Source organism: Lathamus discolor, chromosome 3, assembly GCF_037157495.1.
Source record: "Lathamus discolor isolate bLatDis1 chromosome 3, bLatDis1.hap1, whole genome shotgun sequence".
NCBI classification, from domain to species: domain Eukaryota; kingdom Metazoa; phylum Chordata; class Aves; order Psittaciformes; family Psittacidae; genus Lathamus; species Lathamus discolor.
The window spans coordinates 63477034-63496843 of record NC_088886.1 but is presented as its reverse complement, the minus strand read 5'-3'; the positions used below and the strand labels follow the sequence as shown (position 1 = coordinate 63496843).

Genomic DNA, 19810 nt, shown 5'->3' with positions numbered 1-19810 from the left:
ATAAATTACAATGGGAAATGGTCTGGGTCTTTGAATATATTTACAAGTCTGGTTTTCTTCTTTAGGAAAGAAAAGAGGAGAATGAAATGACAAGATTTCAAGCCATACCATGAGCCTCCTCAGTCTACTCCTATCCAAAACCAGCGTCCTTTTTTCAGTTTTGATATCTGTAACTGGGAGAAGGGAGAGAACTTGTTTGTTTTAATTAGATGCATTTGAAAGCCAAAAGTGGTGCAACATCAAATCTCAGCCTGACTGAGGCTTAGAGCAGATCAGCTCTCTGGTCCCTGGGGCAAGCTGCAAAGTACCCCTTTGAGTGGCCTTGCTCTTCTCACTTCCATAGCAGGAATGTGATTGAGGCATTACTTCTTCCAGAAACTCACTGCAATGTTGAGAGTTTCTGGCCATTATGGATGTAAAGACCCGACCTATGGAGCACTTTTGAGGTTCAGCTGTGACTTTACCACTGTAAAGATGCTGGTGGAGCCAAGGGGCACTGTCTGTGAAGGAGGAGCAGGAGCCTGTACGTGTTGTCGCAGCCTGCAGCTTTGCTTCCCTTCCTTCCTAATTGTCTGCTGCCTTCTTTTAAGTCTGGTAACCTTAAACCAGAGGGGAAAAAAAGAGGATTATTTTTAAGCATGATGAAATTTAACTTGTAATCACTGCTTCCACAGCAGCCAATTGAAAGGTAAGAGCAGAGCTTTACAAAGCAGCTTCTAATCTCTAGGATTTACAGATGCTTGCAAATGAGCAGGAAATCAGGGCCACAATGACCTGGCTGTGGTGCAAGTGCAACACATGCTCACAGATGCCTACACTAAAGACAATGCTCCTAGTAAATTTTGCATCACTTGCACAACTTTGATGCTTGTGTCAGGTTTCACCCGGTGTTAGTAGGACCCTGCATTGCATTTAATGTCAGTTATGGTATCCATCTGCTTAAGACAGGGTGTCACAATAGATTCCATTGCTGGCAAGTTTCGACAGGGAAGCAGTAACTTATGCACCGACTGTTTCCCTGGAGGTTTCATGCTCATGTAAAAGCAGACATTTAGAATAAAAGCAGTATTAGTTTAACTTTCACATGAAACTGCTAAAAATCCCTGTCAGAAACCAGCACTTCCGATGTCTGGTGCTGTAGGATGGGCATCACAGTGCAGTATTTTAACATCCAGCACTGATTTTGGTTTTTCCTTTCTTTAAAGCCCCTCCGTTGTGGCTGGCTGAAATTCTTCAGTTCTAAGAAGGGATCTGGTTTTCTTCTTCCACACAAAGTAAGTAAAAACACGCTATCAGGTATGTGGTACCTACCAAAAGCATCCCCTGGCAAGAAATGCCGTATGATAGAGTTCAACCCCTGCTCAGCTGCTTGCTCCCAGCCCTGAACACAGGGATACTTGGTTTACTGTCCATTGTGTCTTGGTGATGCAGTTACAGCATGCTGGCTGCTGAAGGCCAAATCTTAAGCATGTTTGGGCTCCTAAGGACTGATTCAGAGCTGCTCTGGGGTGAGCATGGTGTTTTCTGTACTAGAACATCTGTGATGTGATACAAATTCACGTGTGTTTTTTCAGAGTGATCCCAGAGCAAATCATTATACACATACCACATGTAGTTACAATGGGCAAGACAAAGGGTTTGCTGTTGTCGTTCTGTTCAGTGACTGCTCTCCTGCCTTTGTGTGAGCCACACATAAATAAAGGAAGTATTGGCAATGGCATTCTTGTGCATTCTCAAAGAAAACCTGAACAAGAAGGTTAGAAAATAGCTTTAGATGATTTCTTTTTTTATGATACCAGAGGCGTTTTTGTGCTGCTTTAGGCACTTTTGGTGCCATTTTGGGTCACTTCTAGCCGCTAGGTATTTTGGCCTTTTCTGTAGACAAAAAGGTCTACCTACCAAATCTCTCAGTTAAGGTTTCCTTCCCCACCTCATTTTAACATGCTCCTTGCTTGAGGGGCATTAAAACTTCAAGTGACCTCTTGTTTTGGATGAAGTATGGCCATGTCCCAGAGCTGCTGTAGGGAAGGGGGAGCTGTGGCCATGCAGGTTTGTGCCTGAGGGGGCATGCCTGGGTGTGTTTTGCTTCTTCCCCCTGTTTTAGGGGGCAGGATGTGTTTAGGGGGCCCTCTCCAGTGCAAGTTCCCCTCCTGACTGTCCCCAGCTCTTGCTATGGGGTGTTGCTGGGCATCCTACCCCTTCTTCTGCCCCAGCAGCTGGTAGGATTCGGCTGCTTTTGGTGCTGCGGAGGAGCAGCTATGCAGGAAGGTTATTTTCAGTCTTATAGAAAACAGGGCAATATATGAACTTTGGTTCATTTAACCAATGTATGTATTAAAACTCCTGACAGAGGCGCATGTGGTTAAAGCAGCCCAGTTAAATGCAGTTGGCTTGGAAGGCAAAGGCTGCTCCTAAATTAGAACTGGGCTGGAGGCAAGTTGGTTTTTGATCTGAATTATTAGGCAACCAAATTCTTTGTCTCAGCTTTCCTTGCCTGAGAAATGCTCTTGTGAAGTCTGGTTGGACTTAGTCCCTTAAAACTTCTGTAGATGGCAAAATTCCAGTCAACACTTTCGAATGGTATTTGAAAATAAATATGGGGTATATAAAAATACTTGATAAGCAGCTGAGCAGGAGAAAACTCTAAGAAAAATTGCTATTGTGTAAAGATATATAGTTGCAGCAATAGACTGATATCCAGTAATTTACTACTCCTAAGTTCTAAAAAGCAGATGACTGCAAAGTGTTTGCTAAACTATTCTTTTTCATCTGACATGTGGTTGGATTATGTGAACTGACTCACCATTTAAATGGGGCTACTGAGATTGGTGTGTTATTGATTCAGACAATCCTTGACCTCAGGGATAACACTTGCTCTAACAGAGGAAACAGGCTTTTAGGCTGGAATCCTCCATCTCTCTCTGCATGTCTGTTATTTGACGATACTGAAAACAAAAAGATTAGGGAAGCAAAGCAGGAGTCAAGTGGTTTTCCCTGGGCTGCTGCTGATGATGAAAATAGTGCTGGTGTTCTCCAGAAGAGAAGTCCGGAGGTGCTGAGACTTTAGTCCTATGGATTCCATTTTTCACCCTGGCTGCTCTGCGTGTGTGTATATGCACATGTGCATATGAACATACACCTGTCTCACAGCACTGATGACTGACATGCTCTGAGATAGCCCAACTATACACCATGCAAGGACTGCATTCAAGCCTAAAATGGGAGCTTAGTCTCCATAAGCTCACTGTAGGGTCAGTGGAGAGGTACAAGCTCTTCCACAAGGCAATTTAGAGCAGGTACCTATGGAAGGAGCCTTCTCTGCTCACTGTGTGCCAGGGAGACCAGGTCTCCCCAAAATGGCACTTACATTAAGTAACTGACGGCACTGGCAGTGTTCACAGAGCAATAAGCACTATTGGTTCACAATGTCACAGTGCCTACTGCAAAAGCTGTGTTGCTGCCAGAGAGGGAAGTGCGGCATGTGGAGAAAGGGGTCTGTCTGTCCAGAGTGTTGGGGAAGGAGGGCAGCAGCCCAGGCTGGCTCCACAGGAGCCTGTGGGGCTCAGACAAAAGCTCGTGGACATGGTCCAGGATGGCTTCTGGACCCTGCACACAGAGTAAATGAAGGAGGGAGAGAGTTTTGTGTATGTGTGTGTGGTGGGAGTTACTGTTTTATTTGTGTGTTGGGGTTTATTACTCCCGTCTTTGTGCAGAACACAAACGTTCTGGGTCGCTGAAGAGGGAATTATGACTAGGGTACACAGGCGAAAGCAGAGGGCGCCTGGGATATGGGATTCTCAGGAGGTTTGGATGCTTTGGGGTTTTCTGCATAGCTCAGGAGGAACTTTGTCCAGAATCTGTCAAAGACAAAGCTATCAGAGGGCACTTGTCGGGATGCCTTCAGGACCTTTTCTTCGCAGAGAAACCTCAACATAACAGATGAGTAACACAGCAGACTGATCACAGTCTTCACTTCAGACCTGCAGTTTATGTTTCTGACGGTATCTTCCCTAGGCCTGTCTGTAGTCCAGGTACTGTGTGTACATTCCCAACCTGCCATTCATCACATGCCTAACAGTTGTCAATCTCCAGATATTAAGCAGATAGCCTGGCACTTGCCCAACAGGTACTGTGTGATATCGCAGCTGCTGAACAAGTGCTTCATCAAAACATTTCTGGCTTTTTATCAGCTATTTCAAATCCCAGGTTGCAAATCAGTTGCTTCCTTTTTAGTTACATGGAAGCAAAACAAGATGCACCTGAATGCTTTTAAAAACAATTACTTCTAATACTATTTACCAATGCAAACATCCCTCCATCCTCAGTCTTTCCTCTGTAGACTGTAACACTCACTCCTTTCTTACTCTTTCATATGCAAACACTATGTTATAATCACTGAGCACGTCAGAGAAAAGTAAAATCTGATGTATTAACAATGAAAATATTCTTCTTAATAAAAATACAGGTTACCATGGGATTTTTCCTAGAATTATACTACACTCAATATGATTAAGAGCCTCAGAACCAGACTCTGAAAATCTTATTATTCTGATCAAAGTGAACATCCCATTTTTCTATGCCCATACGCAGGTTAGAGAATGATCTCCTTGTATCTATAGTATTTCCTAGGCGCAAAATTTCACTAAAATCATTTGGGGAAAGGGAAACCGGCAATGTCTCAGGGTTGATCTTCCTGTGGTCTCTCTTCCTGTACTGCTATTGAAACAAGGCGCAGAGGGAGCTTGTCTTTGGGAGCCTGAAATTTCACCCTAGGAACAGTATTGTGAAAAGAAATCCCATTGTAGCTGCATGGAGTGGAATGATGTGGTCTCTTCTTGCAGAGCAGCAGCTGTGTGTTCATGCTAAATGGCTGGTAATTCCATAGTGGAATGGCTGGTAGTTCCATAGTGGGATGAAGTCAAACAGGGAGCCCTGTGTGATCCATGTATACTAGCCTTTGGAGACATTTCCTTTCCATTTGCAGACAGCTTCAAGCCATTTGCTGACTCTTGGAAGGTTTCCTAAAGCTGTGAATCAGAAAGCATTGGTGTGAGATGCTGATAGTATGGAATGGGTTACATACAGTAAGCTTCATTTGCTTTTATATGTTTAGATGATAGTCCACTAGTGCCAACTGGTAGCAACCAAACAACATATCAAAACTGGGTATGATGTGGATGCCAGGAAATGCCAAGCGTGCAAAAACCTTCCTTTTCTCTTAGGACCCAAAACTCTTACTGTACTGATATATGTCATACAAGAGGCCTGCGCCTGCCCCAAAAATGCAATGGTCATGTCCTACTGAGATCTGTAACTTACATCGGGGTACAGTCAGAGAGCATGGCTTAAGTGTGGGGCTTTTTTCCAGCAGCAAAAGAAATCCAGTGAAGTTTCTACAATTATTCCTAGATGGATCAACAGAGTGCAAAATAGTGCACAGGTCATGAGTCATATTGAATCTGAGTCCATGCTGACAGAGAATTTCCTCATTTCCTATGAGCTAGATTATTTTGTCTGAAATTGTGGACACCAAATAAGATGAGTTTAGCCTTTGCCTTTGTTGCTGAACGTGGCAAACGGAGCTGTGAGTAATGGAGCAAACAGAGCAATCTGTTCCAGAGCCGCCGTGAAATCTTCCATTGTTTGGGGAACGAATCAGCCCATTCTCTGCATGAAAGGGGAAGTCACGCTTCGGAACTTGATTTGTTACAATGATCTTCTTTAATGCATTGCACTACTAGTGACATTCTTGCCGCTCTTGGGGTCCTTTGTGTGCTTTGTCTCAGGTTTGCCTTCTTGTGGGGGGATTGAAACACCTCTATGTGTAAGGAAGTCAATTTTTGATTCTTTTTAGCCCAGAAGTGTGCCTGCTACCACGCTTCAGATCACAGGCAGTGTTCCCAGTGGCACAGAACCAGGGTGCGAAAGGTTTGCAAATGATTTTACCCCATCTTCTTGCAGTGTGGAGTTTCACCTGAAAATGAAGAGGTTTGGGGGAGCTCGGAGCAGTGTTTGGAAGGGCACGGCTTCTACCACACTCACATGGTTGCTAGATTGGAGCTCCTTGGATACTTCCTCTAACCTGAGACAGGACTAAGAAATATCTAACTTGTGAGTTCATGTGATTTAATCAGTACTAACCTGAATACCACATCTTCCCCAAGATCTGGTTTTACAGGGATTTCCTTCCGGGACCATGTATCCCATAAATCCCAGTGTCCTCTCTGGAGGCTGGAACTAGGTCCTGAGCTGGTCCTGCTGAGCCTAATTCCTTTATAGGTTTGAAAAGGCTCAGAAATGCACCTGAGATGCTGCTGCTGATGGGGAAGGGGTTAGTTTTGCCCTGGTTTTTCTTACTTTACTCTTAATTTTCTCTTTGCTCCTCAGAGGAATGTGGGCTCAGTTTACAAGGAGTTAGGACTAGGCCAGACTCTCTTTTTAGACAAAAGCCTGAAGTTCCATGGAAGGATTTTACCCCTTTCTTCTGCTTTATCTGTCATTAAAAGGAGAGGCTGAGTTTCAGCTGCAGGACTATCACAGAGGTAGAAACGAGCTCTAAAGCTTGACTCTGGATCCTGATTTCCTCCAAAGCCTGTGCTGAAATTCAGACATAGGCTGGCATAATGAGTGCTGCTTAGAAATAATGCCATGCAGAGATTTCTGGGCTAAAGTTTGGTGTTAATCTCGTGAAGTGCTGTCTGTGGGGTGCTGTTTCAGGGGTCATTCAGCAGCGTCTCGCCACAGAGAAGAGCGCTATTGAACTCCTTGGAAAAGCTATGAAATTTCATACACTGGTTGCAACCCCAGGAGACTAATCCAGCCCCAAACACTATCACTCTTAGATTTGTGTTTCACTCAAGAAGTCATGAAGCAATCTATTTTGCCAGGGGAAAAGGAAAAAAAAAAATAGAAAATCATTATTTTATCATCCTGAGTACTTTCCATGTATCACAAATGCCTGAGATCTTTGAGAAATCTCTCAGTTGTGCAGAAAAGCATTACCCTGGCTGGCAACTCAGCCTTTCTTTGGGTATTTCTGCTTGTCATTTTTACTTACATACAAATATTAATGAAGACCTAAATGTGCCCTTTTCCTATTGCCCTTTATGTTTTGATAAAGATGGCTCATAATCCTACAGCTGTCTTTTTCCCCACTTTAAAAGGTTCTGGCTTCTTATTGCTGTCAGGATAATGCTGCATCATTCCACCTAACCACCAATAAATAGAAATGCAGAGCCATGACTTCTATTCGAAAGCATGCAGGCTCCTTTGTACTGTTTCTGTATATATAAATCTATCTCCCAACTTGTAGCTGTAGTACAACATCTGAATTAAATCATGACTTATTCTTTCTATTAAAGCTGTGTTGTCCTTGCCATTATCCCCTTTTCCAGTAAACGAGTACAATGAAAAATTGATTCTAGCTGTATTGGACTGCAGCAAAATAACAAGAGATGATTGTTACATTATCAAAGCCCTCTCTGCTTCCATAATATAGGAATCGAAAGCACCTGCCTTTATCTTCTCAATCAATATTGCACCTGAGTCACATTTTCCAGGAAAACACTTGAAAGGTGTCCACTGTATGTTATTTAGATTTAACAGATGCATTATTCAGGCTGTCTTCATTTGTTTTGATTACCTGAGATTGCTCTGCCATCCCGGTGAGTTATATAAAGCCTGATATTAAATGCCACGCTAGACTAGTGTGTCAGTAACAATATCAGATGACTTCTCTTATGTGAAGCAGTGTGACAGCCAAACAAGTACACTGGGTGAAACGTATGTAGAAAACTTGGGCTCAGTAGGGACAGTTCATTGCGTGCTGTTCCCTGCCTAAAAGGCAGAGCAGGACAGAGAGCTTCAGTTAATGGTTGCCAGGACAGAATGACCTCACTGGGAGCAGGTTTGGGGAGAGAAAGAGCGGACATTAGAGTCTGCATTTCCAGAAAGGATGAGCCCGTGCTGGATGCCTAAAACTGTTGGCTGCGCTTTACAGCCTTGCTTTTTAATATTGTTAACAGGCAATGCTTAAGAGCAGCTAATTTACTGCATGTCTTGGTAGCAGTCTGAAACTATCGAGCAGCTAGTAAGAACAGAGAAATAAATGTGCAGCTCTAGAGGCACGGCCATCATTTCAACGTGTGCATTTGCATATTCCAGCTAATGCCTGAAGTCAGATGCCTAAAATTAGTAGATTTATTTGGATGTGTGGAAATAATTGTAATTTGTTTCACAGCAATCAATTTGTGCTGCTTTGATTTCCCTTTCTACAGAATTAAATTATTAAGGGGCAAATATGATTTTCGAGAGACTTTTTATCATTCCCTCTGCTTGAAGTTTTGTCAAGTTTGACATTCCACAACCCAACATGCAGCCACGAGTAATAAATATTAAAAACCTGCAATCAAATAGAAAACAAATTAAGGATGAGGAATGCAAAGAAATGAGGGACAGCAGGATAGTACCTTGCCAGGAAATGTCATCTTAATATGTGCCCCTTCGCTTTATCCACTGCTTATCTGCATTGTTTCTGGATGGCAACGCTGCTCTGAGTGAGGAGGCTGTGCCTCACAGGCTCTGTATGGGGCCATGTATGGAGGGCAGGGAGCAGGATGAAGGGTTGAGCCATAGTGAGACCCCACTATGAGCACTGCCTGTGGTGCTGGTGTCCTCAACATGAGAAGGACACGGAGCTGTTGGAGCAAGTCCAGAGGAGGCCATGAGGACTATTGGGTGATGAGGCGCTAGCATAGCTGTTCTGGGCATGGAGATAACTCAACACCATCTGAGGTTCACCTTGGCTTAGATGAGATCATGAGTGCCAGGAAGCCTATGTGAAGTTTTCAACCTTCAACCAGCAGTATCGCTTTGGTACCTTGGCTTTCTCAGCTCTGCTGCCAGGGCAGCTTTGCTGGTGGCAATTTGGAGCTTCTATTCCTGATCCCAGCCAGAATGAAGGGAAGAAGAACAAGAAATTAAGTGGGAAAAGCATGCTGGGCTTGGGTAAAGGCTATTTCCATTGGAAGTCGACCTCTGAGCATCCCTCCCTCTGCATGTCTATCTCCTGTATACAGTTGCATGCCTTTGCTGCCATGAGTGCTCAACAGGCTCTGCCTGCACCATGGGGTGGTGGGAAGGGGCTTTATAGCTGGGTCTGTGAGAACCTGCAGTCCTACTGTCTGCAGAAATGAGCTGCTAAGCTGCTGCTTAGCTCCAGGCCTTAATGCATTCATATTTCCCTGTAAATATAACCACCAGCTGAACTAAAATTTGAGCTTATGATGGGATTCTGGCTTTCATTAAGGAGTTTTGTACCTATTTAAAAAATATATGCAGGAGCATGTTCTGATTATTTTAAGAACCTATGCAAATGTATTGATTTGCAGTAGGAAAAGCTCGCTGTGATGTGTAAATTAAGCCACTTAAATCATCCTGTTTGGTAACCGAAGCCCCAGCTCTGTTTGCTCCATGGGTTAATACCCTATTACCCACCAGAGTTTTATAGTTGCACTTGTGGTCATTGCTGGCCTGAAGGAGCTAGCTGGCTGTGCCCTTGGTTGTCTTTACTAGCAGAAAACCCTCCCACTGCTTGGGCTAGGTTTTGGTTGTTGCTGTTTTATGGTGGCCCAAAGTGTGCCAGCTGCCTCATCGTCCTCTATAGGCAAGGACATGGTGGCCTTGTGTTGGTGGCAGCGGCCATGCCAAACTCTGCTGTTGATTGCTACAGATGCCTTAACAAATATTTCTCAGCAGGCAGAGTTTTCACCTAAATATTTCTGCAAAGCACCATTAGGGATATATTCTGTTTCACTCTCACCCTGAGTCAACAGTGGGGCAGATGTAATTGAAGATTAGACAGACCCTAAATTTCTTTCATGTCCTTGCACATGAACGTTTAGAGGCTGCTTTAAGGATAAACCAAAGGATATATTAACACATAAATCCTGCAGATTGTTGTATTGGTTCTCAGGCAAACACACACATGAAAGGGTGCTCAAGCATTGGAACAGGCAGTGCTGGAGTCACCGTCCCTGCAAGTGTGCACACACCGTGGAGACAGGGCCCTCAGTGCCATGGGTCAGTGGTGGCCTTGGCAGGGCTGGGGAACAGTTGGACTCAATGATCTCAAGGTCTTTTCCAGCCTGGCTGGTTCTATGGACAGGCAGCCTGTGATACTTGTCATACCAGAGCTGGGCAATTGAAGTACATAGGTGTGCTTGGAAATGTTTGTAGATACATGGGGTTGAGGTCTGAGATAACATAAGCCTTCCTAGCTTGGGGCCTGCCCTGAAAAGTGATGCTCCAAAAAATAACACATTAGATAAATGAGGTTCCTTTAACAGGTTCTCTTAATCAAAAAGTTGAGATGAACATTTTCTCTGGTGCTTTGGCTTTTCCCTACACCCATGTTTGATGCTACCGTCATTTAAGCTTTCACCAGCTTTCACTTCAAATCTGTTTTTTCTTAGGAGTAGAAAAGAATCACTCAGTAATTGAGGGATTATTCGATGCAGGAATAGTGCATACATCATCCATCAAGGCAAAACCACCTTGACTTTTGAAAGTCTTGCACACAATGCGTGTGGTATTTGCCCATTTAAACAACTACAGGTTTCTCGGTCAACAGCCCATTGTTTGAGCCCACTGGTACTACCTAGCTCAAACCCATAACAGCCCTGGTAGGCAACGCTGCATCCTTTCAGGGCAAATACAGTGTCCTAAAACTTCCAGATGAAACTGGGGAAGAAAACCTCAACAAAACATTAAATGCAAATGTGAAGATGCATGTTTTAGTTCTCACATTTTACAAATGTAAGAGGTGCTGGATTTTACTGACAGTTTTCTTGGCAGCAAGTGAATGCCAAAGATGCACATGCAAATATTTGTCAGAACTGAATTTTCAATTTTGCATGCAGAAGGATTGCTCCAGAAGTGCTGGCATAGTCGCTTGCTTGCAGAAGAAAAGCAGTGTCATGGAGCACGTCTGGCCAATCCCAGGAAAACTCTGTATTTTCAATTTTAAATATTCTGATTAATCCATAGAGTAAAAAAAAAGTAAAATATAGTGAAAAGAAAGTCACTGAATATATTTGAATAACAACTAAATTCAAGATGGTGTGATTGGCTTATATATATTCCCTGAGCAAGGAGAGACAAAATTAATCAGATAAATTATTCATTTTGAATTATTTGTTCAGCTCTGTTTTTACAAGTGGAGGCCTAATACTGCTGTCTGGAATCTGCAGTTCACTACCAAAACTCTCCTCTCATGTGTCCTATTATCCTGAGGGCCACTGCTTTGGGTCTGACTTCTTCACACATGAGCACTGCATTTGCTCAGAGGACTTATTGTCTGTGAAAGAGTTGCTAAAAGCAATTAGGCCTTGAGTAGCATTGAAAGTCTTAACGTGCTCGTTGACCAAAAAGCATTAGAAATGTAATGTTGCCCATTTCTACTAAATCATTGCAACACAAATAGCTGCTCTGCCTTGGCCTTTGATCAGAATTAGATTCAGGTTAGAGTGCACCAGCACACTTACCCCGAGAAGCACTCAGCCCCGCTGTCCTAATTGCACCCCAGATATCTAGACTGTATTTAGAGGATTTAATGGCTCTACTACCAAAAGTCTGTTAGCCTTTATTGCATTTATTTTCAGCAGAAAAACTAATCATTGTGTTCTCTGAGATAAATACAGTAATTAAAATATAATTCTTCTTCCTTTGATAGCAGTGCGATGTATGGTACTCGTCTGCAGTCTTGTTCCGAGCTCATACAGCAGGGGGAGGAGAAAGTTGAACTATTTAAGCACACATCACTCTTCTGACATTAATAATTAGAACCACAGAATTAACCGGGTTGGAAAAGACCTTTAAGATCATCAGGTCTAACCATCATCCAGCACTGCCAAGGCCACCATTAACATATGTCCCAACATCCTCATCACGGTTTGTGAACAGTTCCAGGGACGGTGATTGCACCAGTGCCCTGGGCAGTGATTCTATGGACAAATGGTGGAATGACAATCCATGCTGCAGCACCGTCTTGCTGAGGGGAATTTGAAGTACCAAATGATACGTCCTCTCTCCAAACCTGTGTGTGAGCCTCAGGGCTTTGGTCAGCGTCTCGTTCTCATGTCCCACTGCCCGGGCAGTGGCTGTGTGGGTCAGCCCCAGCCTGGGCAGGGGCCAGGGCTGGTGCAGGAGAGGGTTGTGATGGGACCTGTGAAACCTGGAGCAGTATGGTGGGCTCACTTCATAAAAGCCACCAGATGATTGCGAATTTCGTTGCCAAACCTGCCTGTATTTGAAATGCGAAAATACACGAATGTAAGTAGCGCTGTCAGCTCCCGAAAAATCACATCTTCTGCAGTCTGCAATACTTGTTCTGTTCCATATGTGGAGGGATTTTTGTGCAATGTTCCAGGCAGAAAGTGAAAAACTCTGCGGTGTACTGGCACGATGAAGCTATCTTGCGTGAATGCAGTGCTTTCCACTTAAAGTGACTTGCAGAAGTGGAAATATTATCCCCATTTTGCTGATGAAGAAACTGAAGCCCAGCGTTTCCTTTGAGTCGCATCCAGCGAGCACGGATAAAGCCAAGAATGAATGTGCTGACACACAGGATTTCCCAGTGCCACCAGACAGGTTGTCTCCACTGGGAATGTTTCATTCTGACTTTTATAGTCATCTCCCTGATTAAAGTAGCATCTTACTAACCATTTGATTTCCATAGGATAGGAAAAAAAGATATATGGTCTGCCTTTGCTCCAATCTGCTCTCCAAAGCATCTCACAATGTGGTGGGAGACTTTGCAAGCTTTACTTGCAGTGATTAGGCACAGCTAGAAGAGGCTGTGTCCTAAATTAACTGATGCAACTGGTGCATGCACTAAATCTGTAAATTTGCAGGTCTACAATATACAGAAGCCAGCAAAATGTGGCTCCTGGAAGCCTTATGTTGTCTGTAAGGAATCATTACAGCTTTGGTTAGAATTGTTAACAATTCAGCCAAATGATATGAGACGTAATTAGGTGAGTTATTGATCGATGCATATTAAGACCGACCTCCATTTCTAGGTTATTATGAAGCGTTACTGGGGCCTCTGAGCACATCAATAAAATCATTTATTTCTTCACATGGGTACTAAAGAAGACTTAGAAAGATGCCATGTGCAGAAAGCTGCTTGTGCCAGTAAATTATATTTACATCTGCTGCATATGGATAGGCGGGATGCAGGCCAAGTATATGATGGTAGGAAGCAGCTTGCTGCTTCTGTTTTGGGAAAGTTCATCACGGTTGAGATTTTGGACAAATTGCATTCTGAATCAAACTACAAGAGAGAGCAGGAGATGAGCTCAAAACTTTGCTCCAGAAACTCCATTCAGAGTAAGACACCACCTCATGTGTCTTAGCATTGAATTGTTTAGGTTGGAAAAGACCTTTAAGATCGAGTCCAGGCATAAAATCATTCCATCAGAGTTTTGAAGATGTTTTTTTGGCTGCTGATGGGAGGAGGGAGGAAGAGAAGATCTTGCACTGGAATGGATTAAAATACAACCTGTTTCACTCCGAGTTTTGTGTTCAGGAAATTGCAGGCATACAAGAGGTCCATCTTCACTGCAATTGGGTACAAAAGTATTATGAAGGTATGACAGTCAGACTAAGCCAGTGGTGAACCTAGGTTTCTGTGCTGGTTTGTGCCCAACCTCAGTATAGACAAGACCAAACAGCTTTTGGGCAGAGTGCAAGGTTTGGATGAAGGATGCAGATACAGAGGCAGATGAGTGCAGTGATTTCCCTGGCACAAAATCAGAGCTGAACAGAGCCCCCCCCAGGAAGGTCCCTTTGCCTGTTTTTGCACCTCTTTAGGCTCCTGTCTCACTGCACCTCCCTCTGTGTGGCAGGGAATAACTTGGGGTGTTACCACTGGGGGCTGAGGTCTAATCTCTGCCCCAGTGCTGACCCCTCAGGAAAGAGCTTCTCCTGGGGCAGGAGGGGTCTGGGAAGGGGCTGCAGGGCAGAGAGCAGCTTTTGCCGTAGTTGCTTGAGCATTTTGCTCTGGAAGAGCAAGAAGCTGGACCCGCATCATGGTGCTGTACAGGGCGAGTGCACACTGACCATTGGGTCTGGCTGCTGTGCATCAGAAACCCAGTGCAGTCTCTGCCATTACTTTGCAGTGCAGAAAAAGCAGCCTTTTTTTCAGAGAACAAGGCGAAAAATGGCTTCTGCTTTGTCTCTAAACCACCTCAGGTTGGCTTAGAGACTTGAGCAAGCAGAGGCACGGCCCTGCAATGCAAGTGATGTCTGAAATGAAGCTGGTTGGACATGGTTGGACCACTCTTCCTGCAGTACTCTCCGAACTCCTGCAAGTAGCAGTGGGCATGGGGAAAACTGAGCATGGGAAGGAGGACAAAAAGAGAAGACTTTCCTGTTATTGTGCTGAAATTTGTTGACTTGTAGTTGTTAATACTGGCTAAAAGGGTGTCTGCTGTTTTCAGGCTTGGCTGCTGACAGGCTTGCCCAGCAAGCGGCTTGCCTGGCTATGTCACAAAGCCAAGGACACTTACTGATCCCTATGCTTTCCCTCATCAGAAAGTCTCTGATCCCAACTCAGAGCATTCTGTTAAGATGGTACTACCATCCTTTGCTGCCCCAGGCCCTATTTGTGGGTTGCCCCATAGCACACACCTTTTTCTTCTGCAGCTAATTCACTTTATACTGAGTCAGTGACAGCTTGGTATAGTAGATCTCAATGTAGCAGATGACAGCCACTGAAGACGTTGCAACTCTAAAATAACATTTTCCTGCTACAGATATGGAATGGAGACCAAAGGTGACTGACGACCCTTTCCCAAGAGGCCAGAGTGACCCTGACTCTTCAGGCTGGAAGTAAAACTATAGCGAGCCCCACATCAACTTATAAAGGTAAATATGTATTTCACCAGTACAATGCAGATGTGCCTGGTGTAGTCCGCCACAGCAGAGTCCTGCTGCTGTCCTTGTTTGTGCCTATCCAATTTTGGATTATGTTTGCCTCTGCAATCTAATAATTTTGACAAGTTAATTGCAGCCTGTTCTTGACAAGGCTGAAGCTACAAGGAATAAAGGAAAGAATGAAAAATAAAATGCTCCAACAATGATATTGCATGGTGAGCTACTTAACATATAGACTATTGAAAGTGTTAATATCAATGTGTATCTTTTTTGCCCAGAGAAAGGAACATAACATCTACTCTGCTGAGAAATGACTGAAGATCCTGGAGCAGCCAACTTGTGTGCTGTTGGAAGGAGGTCCATTTAAGCTAAAGCAAAGGGCCTCAAAGGTAAAACAACAATAAAAACTCCCAGATTAGCCTTTTAAGAACCTGCTAGAGATTTCCTTTCTGAGTCTTCATACACTGGTTACAGCACCTCAAGTCAGCCCAGTGCAGGTTATGCAGCCAGAGAAACCCCCGGAGCAGCTGATCCTGCAGCCCGATGTGTCCGTTCCGCTCCATCCTTCTCCTCAGTGTCTCTGGCCACACTGTTCCTGCTAAACCCTGCTAACAACTGAGTTACATTCTACAGGTGGCAAATACTTTGGGGCCTAAATTAAAGGAAATTTAAGAGAAATTGGCTAGAGAAATTAAAACTGCCTCAGGCAGCTTAACTTGTGCGACACATACAGTACTTAGCACCCTAGATTTCATTATTCTTAACAGCATAACTGGAGTCCTATTTTCACACATTAAATATTCTTGGAGTTTTTTTCCCCAATGAGCAGACATACGATGTTTTTTTTCCCTCTGCCATCAACATGCGTGTTTTGTCCTTTCAGAGACTTTCTTCAGATTGGAATACAGATTAGTTTTACCTAGGATTGAAAGAGCTTGACTGCTCGGGAAGGCCTCAATCCCTGTTTTTTATGGAAATGTGTAGCTTTGGGAGCTATGTGGAGCTGCTCTCTGCTTAGCACTTCTGAGAGGAGATCTGTGCAAGACTACACCATCTTCACATCTCTTGGATTTCACAGACAGCGTGAAATACGACTGTTTGCCATGAAGAAAGAGTGTTTCTTAAGTAGGGATGGGCATGCTCCTATGCTCCCCCAGGCCCGGTGTGCAAATCCCTGACAGCATGAAGGGAAAGGAAATATCAAAGCCTTACAAGAGGTAGGGACCAAACTACCAAGGCCGGTTGTAATGTGCCTGAGGTAGAAGTTGAGGATGTATCATTAGGAGACTAGCAATATCTGAGATGTCTGCTTGTCACTGGGAACAGGGAGGGGGGAAAAAGGGGAAAAAGGCTTCCTAGTAAGCCCCATGGCAGACAATGCACCCAAGGAACTACCCACTGGGGCACAATAGCTCACCAGAAAGCCATTTGCTAAAGCAGACTGGGGGAGGCCAGCCTGGATATGGTGAGTTTTGGCGACTCCTGTCATAAGCTTTGGTGGGTTGCCAGTATTGCCGTTGATAATCTCTTCACATTGCCACTTCTTGGGTTAAGACAGCGTGTCTCATGAAACCTTGTGCTTCAGGGCTGCTTTGGTCATGGTCCGTGGAGGCAGTTTCTGCATGCACACACCTGCCTAGATCTTGCTGGGCTCTCCCTCGTTTTCTTCTGAAGCCCTACAGCCTTTCAGGGTGGGATTTGGGCAATGGAGAGCTCATCAGCAGAGAGTCTGCCAGCTCACCAAGCATTGGTGTCTGCTTGTGGGGGGTAAGCATCTTGCTAGACTCCCAGTGTATTGTGTATAAATCCCTATGGACAGCAAAGGAGGCTCAGAGACATATGTGGGGCACCTAGACTTAGGTGTCTTAGTGTGGGGCTGAACCTCATCCTTGAGACTCAATGCAGCTGTAAAACATGGTCTACTGACACTTGTCACTGCCTTCACCCAACACTCCTGGGAGTGTGGGTCCCTGCTGTGCTATCCTGCATTTAAGTGGACTAAAGTGTCAAATGTCATCAGGCATTTACGGTTAGGGACCAGCATCCTTCTTTAATTGCCCTGGGACGAGAGTGGATGGGTGCTCTGATGTGGAGCATCATCTTCTCCAAGATCATCTTCAGGTGTCTGGGTCCTGCTGCTTATTAAATCTAAAGCCTCACCTGCTGGGATGATCTAGCCATAGCTCATCTCAATAATTCTTTGCTATTGCAGGGGGCTTAGGTGTTACTGGCAGCTTTGTCTGTCTTGTACTCAAGCAGTGGAGTACAACTTAATCTGAGGACTTGAAATACATTAGTCTAATGAAGTCTTTGAGTGTAGTGCACAGGTGAACTGTAGTAGTGTATATGGTACAAGAGGTCAAACTGGATGAACTCATAGTCCCTTTTGGCTCTAAATGATGATAATCAAAGAATGATTTCTAATAATGAATGCATTTGTAAAACTTCGGTGCCTTCTCATGAATAATCTGCAACCAGAAAAACAACTTGTTTTGTTAAGCAGACTGCGACAAACAGTTCTTCCAACTTTATGCTATGCAGACATGTATTTTTGGATATTCTTTGGGGGAAAAATCTACTGCAGCCAAATCTACATAACCTGCGAGGAAAAAAAGAACCTGAAACAAAACAAAAGATACGTGTAGATTATGAAAGGTAGAGAATCGAGTTTGAATTCTAATGTAAATGTATGTCATTATCAGTAGAGATCACTTGTAAAGCACTATTTTAACTTGAAGAGCTAAAACCTGGAATATTAAAGCAAAAGTCTTTTTACATGTGCATTTAGAACAAAAGCTACCCTGTCATTAGAAATGATATCTAACAGTTGGATGAGGGTTGTTGTTTTCAGTGTTTAGTTTAAACACAATAAAGATGAACAAAATTAAAACGTGTTCACTGATGCATGAGGATGAAGTCAAGATCAGAAGTACCATTTCCTAATTTTTAGATGTATTCAAAGGCCCTTCCTTTGTATTAACTCCTACAGATGTTTAATGAATGCTTAAAACCAAACACCGCATTCCCCCACACACCCCCCCACTGTGTTCAATGCATTTCATACAGGCAACCTGATAAAAAGAGTATCTGGGAGGAGGGGAAGGCAAAATCAAAGTTGATGTATCAGAACATCTACTGCATATCTAAACACAATGAAATCTGAACTGTGTGGGTGTTTTCACTTGTTTTAAAGAATGTTCATTGATTTTAGGTTTATTATGTTTGGAATTGTGGTATGTTACACAAAGACCATTTTACCGATCTTTATGATTCCATAAAAGCCTACAACAATTTGGAGAAAACTGGCTGCACTGTATTTTTTCCCTTTGTTTCTGCTGTTAGACTTTATGCTTAGCTCTAGGTATAATGAATACTTCAGGCTTTGCCCTCACTCACTGAAAACAATAGGAGCATTGCTACAGACTCTGAGGCATCCAGCTACAGGGTGTATCCTGGACCATTCAACAGAGATACCTGGTTTGGCTATGTGTGGAATTGCCTACAGACAGCACGAAGCTGATGTGAAATGGACCTGTAACAACAACAAATGAAGAGAAAAGGGTATCAGTATGTAGCAGGTACAAGCTGGTAAAGATCTGTGAGCAAATTTCCATGAGGTCTCAGAGATGCTATGCCCTGTTCTGATGAGATTCTCTCCTACAGCTTCCTGTCTGACAGTCCGCTTCCTGGTGTGCTCTTGGAAAGAAGGATAAGCCTGATGAAAAGGTGAGTCAGTGTCCAAGCAAAACTCTCCTTTTACCTTAGAAAGAAGTGCATTGTAGTGAGAGAAAAAGTAAGACACAGTGTCTAAGAGCGTCAGGTACAGCCAGGGAATGGTGAGAAGGACTTGTAGCAGTGGAGTGGGAGTCCTGAGAGTTGGGGTCTATTTATAACTCTGTAGAGATCCCACTGTGTGGACTTGGACAGAATGCTCCAGATCGAAAATATCAGTAGTGATACGTAAGACCCCTGTTGGCTTCCAGAAGCTTTGAAGTATGTTTGAACCAGACTTCAGTGGCTCAGTACGTACTGCACTGCCTGCTTGTGTTCTCCCAGGCTGAAGCGCAGACCTCCTGCACGGAGCTGTCAGGACAAAGCTTTTTCTCCCAAAGACCAAGAGGAGGCAGACCAAGGGTGGCAAGAGAGTGACTTTTTGTGCTGAAAGACTGGGCTTACTTTCTGCCATGAGGTGAGACCTCTTGAGCCTTCCCTTCTGGTTCTGCAAGCAGCTGGCAGTCAGGAGAGCCTCAACATCAGCCACTGTGGGGTCTGCACCCAGCCAAATCCATTGGGTCCTTCTTCTACAGGTGGGTAGCTCTGTGTGGGAAGCCTTTGTGTGCAGCACCGTGTGCAGTTCTGGTATCCCCAGCATACGAAGGACATGGAGCTGTTGGAGCAATCCCAGAGGAGGCCACGAGGATGATCAGGGACTGGAGCAGCTCTCATATGGAGCCAGGCTGAGAACATTGGGGCTGTTCAGCCTGGAGAAGAGAAGCTGCGTGGGGACCCCAGAGCAGCTTCCAGTGTCTGAAGGGGGCTACAAGGATGCTGGAGAGGGACTCTTCATCAGGGACTGCAGTGATAGGACAAGGGGTGATGGGTTCACACTGAGACAGTTAGACCTAAGGCAGAAGCACTTCTCTTTGAAGGGGGCAGGGGTTTGGAACTGGATGATTTTAAGGTCCTTTCCAACCCAGACCATTCTGTAATCCTAAATCAGCAGTCCTCATGCAACAACACAGCAACTATATTTTCCAAAAGAGACTCTGCAGGCTTCAGCCTGAATGTATTCAGCCATGAATGCAGCCAATGTATTCAGCCAATACATTCAGCTATGAATGTATTTGTGACTTCCTGTAGATGAAGTCTTTCA

At 44.1% G+C, this 19810-nt stretch overlaps 2 long non-coding RNA genes across 3 annotated transcripts in view; both read left to right on the top strand.

The window, feature by feature from the left end:
* The window catches only part of LOC136011023 (uncharacterized), a 32631-nt gene extending 17264 nt beyond the window's left edge, over positions 1-15367 (top strand). The window contains exons 1-4 of one of the 2 annotated variants that reach the window (XR_010611151.1): positions 297-523; positions 1206-1274; positions 14817-14928; positions 15216-15367. This is a non-coding gene — a long non-coding RNA (uncharacterized LOC136011023). Of the gene's footprint in view, positions 1-296; positions 524-1205; positions 1275-14816; positions 14929-15215 lie in introns of those variants that run through there. The other variant, XR_010611150.1, reaches the window with a different exon arrangement.
* Positions 15368-18478: 3111 nt separating this feature from the next.
* On the top strand, positions 18479-19224 carry LOC136011022 (uncharacterized). The gene is made up of 3 exons (XR_010611149.1): positions 18479-18515; positions 18601-18663; positions 18994-19224. It is a non-coding gene; the product is annotated as an uncharacterized LOC136011022 (long non-coding RNA).
* The last annotated feature ends 586 nt before the right edge of the window (positions 19225-19810 follow it).